Genomic DNA, 16,504 nt, shown 5'->3' on the forward strand with positions numbered 1-16,504 from the left:
ACAAAAAAGCCCCCATTATGTTGATGGAAGAAATGAATGTAAGTTGCTTATTTCTAAATCTTATTCTTTTTACTAACTTGGTCTTGATGTTGTTTAATCTATTCATATCTCTTCCCCTTGATCTTTTTAAATACAGGTGGGATACTTTGTCACCTCTCCCTGGTGGATCATCCTCGTATCCCAGAAAGGTCCAGAATGCAGTATCAAGGTACCCAGTCTGAGAAACAGTGTCCTTCTTTCTAATCCCAATTTCAGTGTCTTTCTCACTAATCCCTTCACTGCACTAATGCAACATATGCAAATGGAGAATAATTTATGAAGTATGTCACGTTTAAATTAATTTGTGGCACTGCCGTGTTGCAACAGTTATCATTGCACCAGATTTTAGCACCCCAGGAATGTGAACACTTACGTATTTTCCTTTCCGTCTTTCTCTCCTGACTTCTGTAAACTTCCCATAGTAATGAAAGAGGAAGTAGCTTTTCAGCTACAGTCCTGTAATCTGTATTGTGGCTGCCAGTGTTATTATGCTAGCCTTAAAAACAGCAGGAGATGTCTTTCTGTACCAGTATGCTGAGTGTGAGAAATTTAATAGCTGAATTCTTCTTCACAGTCACAAATGACTTTGCATTGAATGTATATTCAAGAAACTGTTTTATATATTGAAATATTTTTAATGGAAGTTTAAAAAATATAATTAACTTATTAAAAGGAAATGCATTAGAAACAAAGGCAATCAGTATTGAAAACATTCAGCTTAGTGCAGCTCTGTAGATGTAGACTTTGCTAAGGAATTCACCCTATTAAAATTTAATTTACACATTTATATTTTAATTTTTTTAAAAATAATAATATGTAGATAAGCATGTAGAAATCTCTGCTGAGATTTATCCAGCCTATTTTTATGGAATAGTATTAGAGATGTGTGACTGAAATTGATTGACAGCTATAACTGTACATATAAATGGGAATAAAAGCACTGCATATAGAAGAAATATAACCCCTTTATCATTCTTAACACCTGCAGAAAGTAGATGGCTTTACATTAACTCAGGAGTATACTGGGGTTTCAAAATGAGTTGCTTCTCTGCCTCCTTTGTCAGTATTAATGGTGATATAATTAGTCTAGAAGAAAATGTTAATCTCTTGCCATTAGAGATGTGAATTTATAAATGTCAGATTTACAAAGAGATTTCAGTATGTCAGTACAAAGCAATGAAAGAACTAATCAACATTTAGCTAACCATAAATCCTACAAAAAATAAAAAGCTCATAAAAAAGAAAGGCACCAGTGGCGTGATTGACGCTACCAAAAATTAATAGAGAGTTAATACTCACTGCTGGGTACATCATGATACTTTTATTCTTCATAGTGCAGTATTTGATAAACTGATGCCACAAAGGAAAAGGATATAAATTAAGAAATTTTTTTAGAATATCTTTTGTTCATATACACAGGCATTTGTCTGAATAGTCTGAACATTTTTTTAATGCGGTGATACATTAACTTGCATAATTGGCATATGTCATACACAATAATATTATTTTTCCCAGCTAAACTTAAACATCAACAATGAACTCAACATCACCAAGTGCTCCTGTTGCACTTGTCTGTTGCGATATATTTTATATAGACACTTACTAGCATTTTTAAGGTGTCTACAGCTGGAGTTCAATAAGCTCGATTCTGATAGCAGATATTAAATCTTTCAATCCGTTATGAACTTTCTATTAATAATATTGTAATCTTTCAGATGCTAGGATTTATAAAAGTATTAGAAAGTATGTACAAGAAAATATAAATGGAAGCTTGTGGTTAAAAACAAAGTGCTCAACCTTAACTCTGTGAAGATGTTTTTTTCATTCTGCTTATCTTGAAAAAGTTGTAAATCTTCTCCTGTCCTGTATTCAACATGTATACTGAACTTTCTACTGCACTTTCATTCATAAGTGGTTGACAATGATACCTTGTTTACAAACTGCCCAATAATCTATTTTCCTTCATCTCTAATTATTTCCATTTGAGCACTCAGAAGCAAAACTTCTGAATGGATGGGCAGTCTGAAGTCAATATAACTACTCACTTGCTAATATTTTGCTAGACTAAAATTTAATCAAATACATTCTAAAAAACTCCCTGGTTTTTAGGTGTTTTCCTCAGATAAGTGCCTGAGACCATGTGCTTGTCTGTCAAAAGTATATACCCTTCAGAGAATTAAGACGTCTAGGGAGAACCTGAAATCAGAATTGCTGCTGAAAATAGGATTGTGGGAGTGTGTCAGGATTTAATGTGACACTAACGGTTTATTTCCTTTAATCATAAATACATTCACAGAAATGCTGACAGGGTTCTGCAGCTCAGACCCACACTGTCACTCCTCCAGCTGAAAGAACTAATGCAGCTCACAGGACTCTCGAGCTCAAGGGATCGTTAGTGGTATCAGTAGGAGACAGCTGTGAGAGCAGCTAGCAGCAAACCTCTCTTTGGAAAGACACAAGAAAAAAGGAACCTTAGTTACACTTACTGTTTGTTTGATCATCTCTGTCTCATGTAAGATTCTCCTGCATTGCTGGGGTATTTCTGAACAGAAAAGGAAAAAAAAAAATGCAAACTTGGCTCTAATGATTTTCCATCCTTTTAATACAAAGAACTGGGCTTTGTGCTGCAGATATGAAACAACTTTTCTCAGAGTAGTTTCAGGTGACTTTCCTATGTAGCACTAGGTATATTTTAACATGCTAGAAATTAACTTCTGATCCTCCTTTGTTCTCACTGGCCTTAGGTATTGTGAATAATCATATTCTTTTATTCTTTGAAGATTGATAAGGACACTCAGGCAATTCTTTGACTTATGTGCACTCATTTTTCCCACAGCAGTGCCAGTTTGTCCTGATAGTGCTAACTGAATGGCTTTTGTCCACGCATGTTTATTCTTAGAAATTACAGAACACCTTATGTTCTGTGTTAGTGCCTCTGTTTTCCAACAGCCTTTAAGAGATTTATTTAACTTTTTTCTAATTTCAGTATTACGTGGTATATTATGTCTGCTATCACTAGCATTCTTTTCTCCTATATATTCTCTACATCTGAAACAGGATGATGAAGACTGAATTTCTCTGGAGGAAATTATTTGACAATAAATGCCCATTAACTATATTTTAATTACCTGTGCAGTATAAATCTTTCCCCTTGTTGCAGGCTGATTCAATGCTTCCAGTACATTGCTCGAGATTCAGACCTCTTTATATTTCTGAAGTGCTGGTTTTCTAATAGACCTCAGATTTTGGAATTTGATAAATGTAACTTCTGTGTAGCAGCATCATATTCCTATAAAGCAGATAGCTACTATTTTGCTGTTATATAACCAACATTTACCAATGGTAACTGTAGTAATTTACAGCATGGTGGTACTTCCCCTCTAGTGTGAGACCATGATTTATTAACTTAAGTGGTGGTTCTGTTTGCAATGGACCCTATATACAGATACACAGGAACAGCGTTGGGAACGTTTTAGTGTCAATTAAATTGTTCCCACTCAGCGCACATTTCTCTGGCTCCTTCACGTGATGAGAAAACCTAATCAAGGAATGAAAACCAAGGGATCAGAGAGAAAGGTCCTGGTCTTCAGGACCAGTCTCAAAAGCAAAAGGATGTTCAGAGGTTTAATCTGAAATTAATCTACCTTTGCAATACCTGCTGAGGAAATTAGTGTCGGTATTCTAACTACAAAAGTATTTAATTCAGTGTGTTGGGTTAAGCTTGGCTTTACATTAACCAAGTACCCAGAAAGTCACTTAATCTCTCCCCCTGCATCAACAGGACAAGCAGAGATAATGCAATGAAAAATTAGTGGTTTAAGATAAGCACATACACCCTGTATATTTCAGAGATCTGGATATCTTTGCTGCTCTATTTGTAAGCCGTTCCATTGTACTTCCACTGCTTCTGGAGTTGCATTGTAAACCAGATGAAAATATTCTGGATTAAAAATGATCTTGTAATGATAAACTTGTACTTCTGCTACTGCATATTGACTTGAAAATATTTTTTCGTGATGATATAACAGTAATTTCAAACCAATTTTCCTGAAATTGATGAAGTCTAGACACAGTGGCAACATTTCCTCTTCAAAACAAACATGCTAAGCCCATTTATTCTAATTTGTTGTAAAGGTTACATTGATTTTCTGTTAAAGAGTGTTTTGATAACACCACTTAGCAAAAAATGCTTTGTAGCCCTGCACCTCCATGCTTTCACTGGTCCTGGTATTGTTGTGTTGTTTGAAGGAGTCTGCTGATCACACCTTTTTGATAACTGGAACCTCCCAATCTGAGATGTAGTTTTACAACTTTTGGATCAAATTACTCCTGTTAATGAATTTTATGACAAAGTTCATACTGTCAAACCTGTTACTACTTCAAAATATGGATAATATTATTTAGTTTGGCCTGTAAGTACTTTGTTTTTCCTCTGCTTGTTCAGGGAAGAGTGAGAGAAAGTTTTTCTGTATTTCTCCAGGTAAAGAAGAAAGCAGTAGGAATAATGTCATGACTGTGATTTGGTACTAGTAACAAAACTAGGGTTTTGCAGTTTTTTTAGAAAAGTATAGAAAACCAGGACTGCAACGTTACAGGAAGTGCTCTGGTTCCACAAATATCTGCTGGAAAATAACTAAGCAGATGATTAATGTTTTAAAATGTATAAGGCATGAAATCTATCAGGAGAAAATTTCTTGAAGAGAATCTGTACTAATGAGAGGAAAAATAAACCTCGGAAAAATCTAAAAATGGAAATTATGATCCATATTGAACAGGAAATATCCTTCTGTTTTCACCAGGAAAACAAGTTTTGAGAACTGTAAAAGGATTGAAGTTTTATAGGGATTAAAGATTTAAGAATAATGACCTGATGAGTAGAATCTCACAAAAAATAAGTCAAAGCATAGAGTTGTTGGGAAAATATGCTGCAGAAAATTAAGTCAAACACCCAACACAAATTCTGTTTTTAAAGGTATATTGGAAACATAAAGAGACATTTGTGAATGCCTCAGGACATCTTTCTGAAACTGAATCTCAAAAATAATGCAAACAATGGAAACACATAGGTTTATAGACGAATTTAAGGAGTGGTACATATATATGTGTATAAAAGCAGAAAGGTAAGACATAATTAGACTTATAAGGAAGTAAATTTTAATATAAATAACATTTATGGAGAAGTAAAACCCCCAAGAATTTGCTGTAAGAAGAGGTAAAAGGAAGTCAGAGGAAATTTAGTAGACTAAAAGCAAAGAAGAGCAAATTCTTATTGATTCAAACACACAATAATAGATATCTTGCTTTCAATTGTTTTACAAAAATGGAAAATATTAAAGTATATTGAAATAATGATAAAGAAAGAGGTGATGCTGTTTAGAGTAGGGGATTTTAGGTTTATGAACTTGTAGAGAAATCAGAGGTGGTCCACTGGAGGCCTATGGTGAAATTCCTATTATGTTACTGGAATAAGAAAGAGGCACTTCCTCAGAATCTACAAGCCCAGAAGCAATAACTGAAAAGACTCTGATATGAACTACTGAAGAATCAGTTTTTGGATACCCAGAAATTTATAACAATAAAACCCCAAAACAACAACAACAACAACAACAAAAAACCCAAAACAACAACAAAAAAAATCAACAAAACCACACAAAACCCAAAACAACAAAAAACCCCCCAAAAAACCAAAAAGAAAACAACAATAAAAATCCTCACAGATGTGTTGTCATAAATGGATTCTCTCTTTGCAGAAAGCTTAATAAAGAAATAGAAAGAGTAGTTTTAAAAATAGAAGGGAAAACATAGTTTGGCTTGGAGATGCAATATAAAGAAAAAAAATGGTTTTAGGGAATGGATAAGTCTTATTTGAATTGTGGTTGGGAAATTTCAAGCATGGACATAGTTTCTTTGGAAAACCTGATGATTGAATTACAGTTGCAATTTTATCAAATTTTTGTAGGTGATGCAATGGGGACACAGTTGCAACATTTTAAAGGTAAATATTAAAAATGAAAGTTCTTGACACAGAAGCACTTTTAAATAAATTCTGCATATATTTTTCCAAAGAATGAGAAACAAATGCAAGAAATGTTATATGGACATATTTCTATTTTTTTTTCTAAATAAAAACAAAGACTTATTTTTATGTCTCCAAACACTTTTATACTCATATGACTGATGAATAGTAGTGATAGTTAGGGATCATAATACCTGGTATATTATACATAGCTTTCTTATTTTCCTGTAACATTTAATAATCTCAAGGTAGGCCTCATATGTAGAAAAATAATATATTTAAAAATGTGGGACATCCAAGGGAAATGTTTACAGAATCACTGTTTTCTATGGTTTACATTATGCCTTTTTTTTTTCCATCAACTGAAATTTAAATTCATTGTCTAATTTAAACTATCTGTTAAATTGTACTGTTTCTTCTTGCATCAAATTAGGTTTTGTGCATTTTCTTTAGTATTTTTATCCCAGCAATTTACAAAGTAAAAGTAAAGTTACAAAGTAAAATAATTGTAACTTTACAATTACTGTTGTGAACCATTATTGATTTTGTTTTTCTGCATTCTCTCTGTTTAATGTCTCATTTCACAATTCATTTTCCTTGTAAGTTTAGTGTAACCAATGAGTTCTGTAGCCACACTCCATAGCCAAAGTTTGGAATTTATTCCAGGTAATTACTTCTGCAAATCAGAATCTTGGTTAGGTTTTTTCAGCACTGCAAAAAGCAAATTAGAAAGAGTAGAGTCTCTCTTTCAGTTACCATGGTTTCGGCTTTTAAATAAAGTGGTTTGTTATTAAACAGCATCCATCATGAACATGGAAATACACTTAAACAGAACATCTTGCATATGTTCATTGATGGTTATTGGGCTATTCTGCTTTGTTGCCTAGCTGACAGCTTTTTTTCCTGTCTCTTTAATCTCCCACTGTATATTCATCTGACTCACAGATCTCGATTTCTGCTGCATGTCTCCTGTTCACCATATCCCAGTAAATATTTTTCGGTTCAGCTACTGAAGCAAATCCAGATTTTCTTTTTTATAGTGTGTACAGTCACTGATAGTTAACTCTGGTCTTTCTTACTCCTCTCAACTGTTTTCACAATTTTGAAACCATTAGGAAACCTTCACCAAATAACTGCTGGACTTGTAGTGCTTTCCTGGGAGCCCTCTCTATCAAATCCCTGGACAATGATAAGTTATAAATGTCATTCTCTTCAGGCAGACCATATTCATGTACTCCTCTGGACCAGAAAAGGTGCACATTCTTTTGTGTAGAAGTCCTTTCAAACACACCATGTCACAGTTAAAGTACAAATCCTATTATCTTTAGGAAACAGTCATACAAATACTTCAGTATTAATATGTCAATACCATGTCCAACAATCTTGCTCTGTTGTCCAAGTAGATCCTGTGACCCTTCTGGTCACAGCCGTAAAATACGTTTCATTGCTAATTTTTTAGAAAATTTTTCAAGGAAACCTAAGTGCAAAAGAAAACTTTGCTAAAAGAAAGGAAGATCAGAGGATAGATGCGAAGATTAATCTGACTGATCAATCCAAACCAAGAAAACTGGATGTTCCACAGAACAGAGGAAAAAATAAAAGGTTTTCCACTGAGTAATGTAATAAATTGCCTAGAAGAGAGTGTGCGATATGGCCAGCAGAGGTGACCTTCACAAATGCATCTGTCTCCCCACTATTGATGATGTTCACAAATTGATGAATGTGCTCTTGCATTTGGAGCAAGTTGGTTCCTGGAGGCAGGCCCAAGCCCCCAGAAATCTTGTTACTGCAGATGTAAAACCACTTGTGTTGTTGAATGAGTGCACCATGGTTAAGACAAACACAGAATTATGAAAGAGATAATTGCAAGCCATAAAGTAAGATAAAAATAAAATTAAAAATTAAATACCGGCCTTTTAATAAAATTTATATTATCATAATCGCTTTTATAGCTTAGACACACAATTTATGAGAAAATATTGAAAATATCTATATTAGACTTGCAGTTAAACAATAATTTGGTCTCATTGCCAAATGCCACTTCTTTATCTCTGGTTTCTGCATGTTTTACTTGTACTTCAGTTTTTAAAAATACTCCATTATTCTGTTGGCATGTTGGATCATTTAGTTTAAAATTATTTTTAACTATCTGCCTTTTGAGGGTAAGTTCTAGTACTACAACAAGTTGTAATTTCTTACTTTACTATTTTAATATCTGGCATATAAGCTAATGTAGATGATCTTGCTTCTTTCTATCATGCAAATAAGAATGCCACAGAGATGATAAAGTGGTTAGGAGTAAATAAAATAAATTTTATCACTTTTAGACCCAGGTATTTCCATTATCCATGGTCCATTTTCGGGGCTTACAGTAAATTTAAAATCAAAATGCAAGTAGTCTGTGTCTACACTGTAGTTATAGGAAGGGCTAAAAAAGGCATTTGAAGACCCATGAACAAAAAACACATATAGAATAACAATGCCAGTTAAATGAGTCAGTTATGATACCTTCACCATTTGTGTAGTCTTTATGTATGCTTCACTTTACTACATTTATCTAAGGGTTATACTAGCAATTTGCTCACAAAGTAGATGGCATTCCATATAAACACCTCCATTCAGACAGTCTTTACAGTGATCCTCTGGCAGAAATTCTTTGGTGGTGTTCGTAGCCTGTGAGCTGAAAATAACACAATATACCCAAAAAATATCTTTCCATTAATGGGTCATGTAACCTACTTTGTACTTTGTACTTTGTCTCATATACTTGTGGTGGATTATTATTTTTGAAAATGCCTATGTAGGTAGAACATCTTTTAGGTTAGTGGGAAAATATGGAGCAATGATCTAGGCATTCCATATGCAACACAAAGTATTCTATTATTTTTTTCCCATACATTATTTGATCTAATAATCTTCTGGTGTCTTTTCCATAAAAAAAAAACCAAAAACCTGAACATTGCTTAATTTTAAATAGTTCAGGAGAATAAATGAAAACTACACCGTAGTTTTACAAGCAGCAAAAATATCCATAATCAGTGCAGTATTTGTGTCTCGAAATAGAACACAAATTTTTCCAGACAATGCTAGAATGATAATATAAAGGCATATATTTACTTGAAAGACTTCAGATACAGAATATGTGATAGAAATAAAGAACCCTACATTGATGGTAGATATTTACACTGATGTAATTTCTCCAAGTCTTACCCCAAAAATATTTAGTATTTCATTAGGATGAGACAACTACCAAAACCCCCCATTTTGATATTAAAATTGTGACCTTTATTGTTGTCAGACTTTGAAAGAAAGGAATTATTTTGCACCTTAAACTGAATAGTCAAAGTAATGTGAAAAGAAAACATTAAACTTTCTGTTTATTTTAAAATGGGAAGTGTATTGGATATGTATTACATGCTTTTTGCATAGTTGCCCAAAAAAAAATCTCAAAGCGATAAATCGTGTGCAAATGCATCTAATTTTGATGTATGCAGCAGATGGACTCTAGAGGAGGCTGAAACAAAAAATGGAAAAGGGAACTTCCAAAATGGAGACAAATGGAAAGCAGCCGTTTCTTCTCCTTAGGTGTTTTTGTTGTGATCTGAAAACATATCTCAGTTGTTCTTAGATAATTTTTAATTGTTCCACATTTTCTGACTCCTTCTTTTTCTAAATAAAATACTGAAAGTAACAAGGAATTTGGAAAAAATAAAAGATTGATTTGGCAGCTGTAGCCTGGGCAAAATTCTCTGGTTGGATAATTTCACTGACACCTGGAGAGTAATGCTGGGGGACCACTTGGTGATAGATGTCTTACAGGTGATTTCGTTGCTGTCACAGCTGTGCAAAAATTTCCTTTTATTAGTATGACATTGAAGCTCTTACAAGGCCTCAAAGATTGCAGATGGCACGTAGAGTCAGAAGGAATTTTTTTTTTTCTTCAGGGACTTAGCATGCTGAGATGCTAGTGGTATCTTAGATACACATTAAAAAAAATAAAGTCTTACTCTGGAAAGACACCTTGACTCAAGAATTATTCTACCTATCAAAAGTACTGGAAAAAAATCAGACAGGAGAATTAAAATGCACTACTCTCTGAAAGCAGCATTCTGACTAGTAGGAACCAATACAAGGAGTGCTCTGAACTGAGTACTAAGGAAACACAGTTAAATTTCTATGTTCTTGGAATATCTCTCATGGGGGCACTGGCACTGTGCCAGTGTCAATCCATGACACTCTATAAAATTCAACCTCCACAGTAAGACCTAATATGAAAACAATCTTGAAAGGGATGCTGAATAGGTAGAGTTAAAATTAATTAGAGTTAAAATTAGAGTGAGAATTAATTTTAGAAATTAAAAAAATTCCATTCTGACACTGTAGTTTTCATTTATGTTGTATCATCATCATTTCTTCAATGTTACATCCTAGAAGAGGAAAAAATCAGGAAACTGAAAATTAAATAAATGGTTTTCCTCTTTTATGTAACGAGCCAAAACAACCAACAGAACAATTTTTACCCTCAAAAACAGTAGTGCAAATGTCTGGTAAGAGCAAGCACCATGTAATCTTTTGTGCTTGATGAAGAAAATACCTTTGTAAAAATGATGGGAGAGCCTTAGGATTTTGGCAGTGATAGTAGTAAGTGAAACCAATTTCCCTTCTAACAAGAAAAATAAGTGAACAAGCTTGGTTTCAAAATTAAAAAAAAAAATCAGAAAACATGTACAAAGATATTTTCATTAGATTTCCTTTTATTCTCTGTTCTTTACAGTGGCAGTTTGTAGACCAATGTAGTAGTCTGTAAGTTATTATTATTTTTCTCAGTGTTAAGAAGCTTTATGCTCATTCTGAAAAATGTGGTTTTAGCCTTAGTAGCCACCTTTAATAAAAGCCTTGTGCATGAGGATTAGGAGAAAGCAGATGTTAGGAATCTGAAACCATATGAGGATCAGCAAGGAAATGAAAACTCTTTCTTTCTGAGTTCCAGATCATTATGGAACCTCTAGAGAGGTGTGGTGGGAGGAAAGATGATTAAAGAATGGTTTCATGTACCAGCATAAAGAAGCAGCAAATAAGCATGGAAGTTTTAGCCCCTGATGGTAAAGACTGGCAAAATTCTAAACAGTAATTAACAAATTGTTGATCAGAAATTAACTCTTAAAAACAGCAAGAGAAAAGGTCATGACAATAAATGAGCAGTGTTTTAACATAAGCCCTAACACATTACATAATTTCTTATCACACATGGGTAAATAAATAAAAAAGCATTAAAATGTAGCAATTAGAACAACATTTAGGTCAGGTGTTATAGATGCATTAAACTTGGAATGTTGACAAATTGCCTGAATTTCAAGTGCCATAAATTTAAAATTTCTGTGGCAGGGTTGATCCTTTTCCTCCTCTTTGTACTAATTACCTTGGAGGTCAAGTTATCTTGCTTCCTGGTGCAGCAAAATAATTATCAACCACTGAGACTTTTAAAATTCCACATAGGGAGTTTCTGCTGAGCATTAAAATACATGGCTTTTATTTCACTTATGTTTCTGAAGAGTGCTCTGTGGACCTCTTTTTGCTGTTTTTTCTAAATAACCCACCACAGAAGAACACCTGCAACCCTGATGTTTTAGGAAGAGAGGTCTATATTTTGAGTTAAAAAGGTTTTGATTTTCTTCTTCATAAATACTACCCAAATTCCTGCCTTTCCAGAGCAGTCTAAGAAACTATTTCTTAACTGCTGCAGTTAAAAACGGTTAAGAAAACACTTGGCTGCACTTCAATAACAGGAGCAAATGAGAAAAAGAGAAGAGGTACAGTGTATGGACTATGTTTTGCAAATTACTTTCCAAAATATCACTAAAGGTCGTTTGCATAACTTATTCCATTGGAATTGCCTCATCATGCATCACCATGAAGCTTGTGCTAAATTGATTTATGCACTTTTAAGTATTAGAGAACCGTTCACAGAATTTATTTCCTATTCTTTTTCCACAGTTAACGTTCCTGGTACTTTAAATAATTTTGAAATATTAAAACATTTTCTATAAGACTGTTAAAAAAAAATCCATAATCTCCATAGAAACCAAATGAAAAAGAATTAAATTTATGGAACAGAAATTTCTCCTTTCAATAGTGAAAAGAGGCCAGAAATTGGACAGATATGAGCAGATATGGTTATATCACTTTTTTCTTCCTTGAAGTTTTTCAAGTGGTGCTGTGGGAAAAGGAAAATCTCTCTGAAAAGCCCAGGTTTTGGACACATTTTTATTGGGAAAGAATCCATGTAGCTCTATCATATTTAATCTTTGGCCAATTCTTTGACTTTTTATTTTACTTACACTCACATTAAATAATTGGGAATAGGTTTAACAGATTTAGTATATCAGACCATCAATAAAGAAATAAATAAAAGAAATTATAATTTTATCTAAAATGTCAAAGACTGACATTGTTCAAGTATTTTTAAATGGTCTGTTACCACTCTAGCCTGCCTTTTTCAGGCCTTTTCTTTCAGTCTATACTCAAATGCTGTATTTGATTAAGCTGGATTGAGAACTGGTCTGGTGAAAGAGTCCTGGCTTAAGTTTTGCTATTTCTCACTGGTGATTTCTGGCTCCCTAGTACTGCTCTCTGCAGTCTCTGTTTCTGCATTGGAGGCTAGGAAACTGATAGTTTTCTTTTTCCTTTCTTTCTTTCCCCCTTCTCTGTCTGGATCTCTGCTAGCCCTAAAGCTGTCTGACCATCAGGGTCCCAAAAAGGACTGTAAGGGAGGAGACAACAGGCAGAAAAGGCAAGTGCATCCTGAAGCAGAAGCACTGCTGGACATGGACCTTCACCCTGAGATTTGAGACTGGAGAAGTCACTACAATCTCCTTCTGTGTTTACTGAATTTGTCACATGGGTCCTTGACTGCATCAGGGATGGAGGATTCCAAATTTCCGGTGATCTTAGGTCCTGAGCCATCTACTGCTTCTGTTTGCAGGTGTTAAATATTCATGGCTTTGGTCTTAGCTAGAGGCAGCTAGAGTTACTGAAGGCTGAAAGCAGATGGTATTGCAAGTTTGGCAGCTAAAAAAAGAGGCACGTAAAGTGAGTGAATGAATTTCAAAAAAGACTCATGACTCACCACTTGCTATTCTTGTCAATGATGAATAAAGCAGTGCCCTTGAGCTTAAGAGTTGCTATTAAATTATTTTAAAACACCAAGCCCCTTTGGCAGCATTTATTTCCCCTTTTCTTAGAAGAATGGTTGTGCAGAGTTGAAAACATTGGCAAGTGTGGCTGGTCTCCTTTTCTTTGTTTCTATTAAGAATGACATATATATATATTGAAAGAAAAAAAAAATAGAATATTGTGCCAAAATTATTTTCTTGACAAAAACCTGAAAATTAAAGCTGTCTTGCTTAAGGTTGTCTCAAGTCTGAGAAGACAAATACTTTTTGTAATAGTGCTCACATCATATGCTACAGAAATTAATTTCTGTATTCAGTTGCTTATGTTCATGATCCCATTGCAATAATAGAATTGCACTAAATAATGTGTCTGGAAGACCACACAACTGATATTGCTTTTGCAACAAGGTCTCAGCTTTTAATTCTTCAAAGAAAAATTAAAAATACTTTCTTTTGATACAGTGTTGAGGCACACAACTCTATAACCAATTTTCTATTCTCATGTATGTGACCTCCAAATAATATTAGTCGTTCTATTTGTGTCGCCATTTTTTTTCAGGATTGCTGACAAGGCTCTAAATAGCTCAAATTTACTCAAGAAAAGGAGAAACTTTTCCTTTTTTTCCCCCTTATCTGTTTCTCAGGAAGACTATTAAAGCAAACATTAAATGATGTTTTAGATTTCTCGTGGAATTACAACAGATGAAAATCAAATATCAAGATAGAAGATTTTAAGCACTAATTCATCAGAGAACACACTTCACTGACACCCCATTGGGGTAATTGGAGTATTGTGATTCTCTTCTAAGCAAGATCAGTAAACAGTTTTTATAATGAGTGAAAAAGGATATTCTCCAGTTTTAAAATTCCTAGAATAATGATTTTGAGACCGAGAGTAAAAATTTTAATTTTCTTATCGTAACCCCCAACATCACATACGGTGACAAAGGATGATGGTGCTCTGACACCTCAGGGCTTGTCATGCTCCTGCACTCACAGTGACTGTGGTGGGGAGCTGCAAGAATGGCAGAATATGGTGCAAGGTGGGATATTAGGTAAGAAGGATGTAACATATTTTCTATTAGCTGGCTAGTTACCAAGACCTTGGATAGCCTGAAGTCTTGTTAGAATTGATATGGTTTGTTTTTGAGGTTGTTTTGGCTGTTTTATTTGTTTGTTTGTTAGGGGTTTTTCTTGTTGGGATTTTGTTTTGTTTTGTTTCTTGTTTTGTGTTTTGTTTTTAACAGAGCAAGACCTGAGGAAAATATTGCACAGTGATCTGTGCCTACAATTTATAAATTTTCTTTCCTGGTTAATGGCTCTGTATGCTGACCTAGAAAAATCATTCATACAAGTCCTTAGATAATAATTTTTGGCTTTAATTAACTGCACATATAAAAAGTAATGGTTCTCTACCTTGAAATTAGTTTCTTCAATAAATTTTTAAAAAACTATGAAAAGTTTGCATATTTGTATAAATTTGTGAGTTTTTATTTTATTTTTTGTTGTTGCTGGTTTTTTTTGGGGTTTTTTTTTTTGTTTTTTTTTTTTTTTTTTTTTGGTTTTTTTTTTTTTTTTTTTTTTTTTTTTTTTTTTTTTTTTTTTTTTGTTTTTTTTTTTTTTTTTTTTTTTTTTTTTTTTTTTGGGATTTTTGTTTTGTTTTTATTTTGCTTTGGGTTTTTTGGTTAATATTTGCAGGAATAGATGCAACCTCTCCCAGGACTAGAAGCTAGATTTAAAATTGTGATCTACTTAGTGGTATATGGTTCTGATTTTCAGAGAACACCAGAAACCCCACTGCATTTGACAAAGACAAGATTCTTGTTATTTATTTCTTATTATACTGAACAATTCCTGTTCTAAAGAGGATGAGAATGTAAACAAAAATACAATAAAAATTTTCAAAAAATTAATGTATTCTCATTCTTTCCAGTAAAAATCTGGCCAAATTGAAAACACAGAACAAATAGTCCCAAAAGAGCAATAATTTCATGTTTATTTCCTAGTGGCTAAATGGAAAACCATAAAAACAGCAAAACTGCACCTAACCAGAGATTAATTTATTCAAGGTAGCTGACTTCACCAGTGGCCACAAGGAGAAGTCATAAATGCAGCTCAGGAAGTGTGTGCAGTATATTCCAGATCTCCTCTATTTTCAGCTCAGTAGATTTCCTCCTCTAACTGTAAGTTCTGGCTCTTTGGTAGTCAAATGCAAGGTATATTTCCAAAAAGTTTATCAAATTTCTCAACTTTGAAATGCATAATTTTTTTTTTCCTTCAAATTTCATGGCTTCTGCGTGAAACACTCTTGAATTTTTATTATTTTGAGCCTAATTGCCAGATAACATGTCTTGGTGCTCATAGTTATTCTGTTGACTGCTTCTATGACCTTAGGGAGTTGAGTGGTGTGTGCATAAATTTTTGTTTAGCTTTACTAAACATAAATAAAAAGAATCTCAAGCTTTTTATGTTTTTCATTGTACTTTATTCTTTTTTTTTTTTTTCCTAGTTAATGACCAGGTAAAATTTTTTAGCCCAGCAAAGCAAACTGTGAAGGAAATTGGTGACTCACACAGATATTTTTTCTGAGGAATTCAAGTGTCAAGTTTATATAACTGGAAATAAATACGACACAGGAAGTACCCTTTCCTGTGACAAATTATTCTTGTATTTTAGTTATGGGTTAGGTACATTAAATATTTGTTTCATAATTTCAGGACAAGCATTTTAAATTTAAAAATAAGAATTGATGGTGCATTTGTGATTTTATCAGCCTGTGTATTCTTTTTTATCAAGATTCTTCCAACCTAGTCATCTTTTTTTAAAAAAAGTTTTGTTGGTAATCTTCCTTGAGTGTTGCTGGGTATCACCCCCTGAAACCCTCAAAAGCTTGGGCTAGTAGACAAATTAAGACCTCAGCAGTTTCTTTCAGTCTTATGGATGAACATTGCTTTTGACAGTTTAAATTCCCAGGGAAAAAAATCAAACATGTTGGAAAAAAATCATTACGCTGGGAAAATCCACAAATATTTCTAATTCCCCCCAAATCTAAAAGGAGCACAGATTAAGTATGTGAGTATCTTGGCTGGCATACTGACAGTCACCTAAGTATGATACAACTATTGAATTAAAAGGAATATCATATGGTTTCAATAAAAGAGGTTATTCCACTTATATGACTTTATATTTCTGATATTGTCTCATAATCCACGTATTATCATAATCTGCAGACACTATACAGTCAGTGAACTATATAGGCAATGGGAGGCTTCAGTAA

This window comes from Pyrgilauda ruficollis, unplaced genomic scaffold (genome assembly GCF_017590135.1).
Source record: "Pyrgilauda ruficollis isolate IOZ18807 unplaced genomic scaffold, ASM1759013v1 scaffold64, whole genome shotgun sequence".
Classification (NCBI taxonomy): Eukaryota; Metazoa; Chordata; class Aves; order Passeriformes; family Passeridae; genus Pyrgilauda; species Pyrgilauda ruficollis.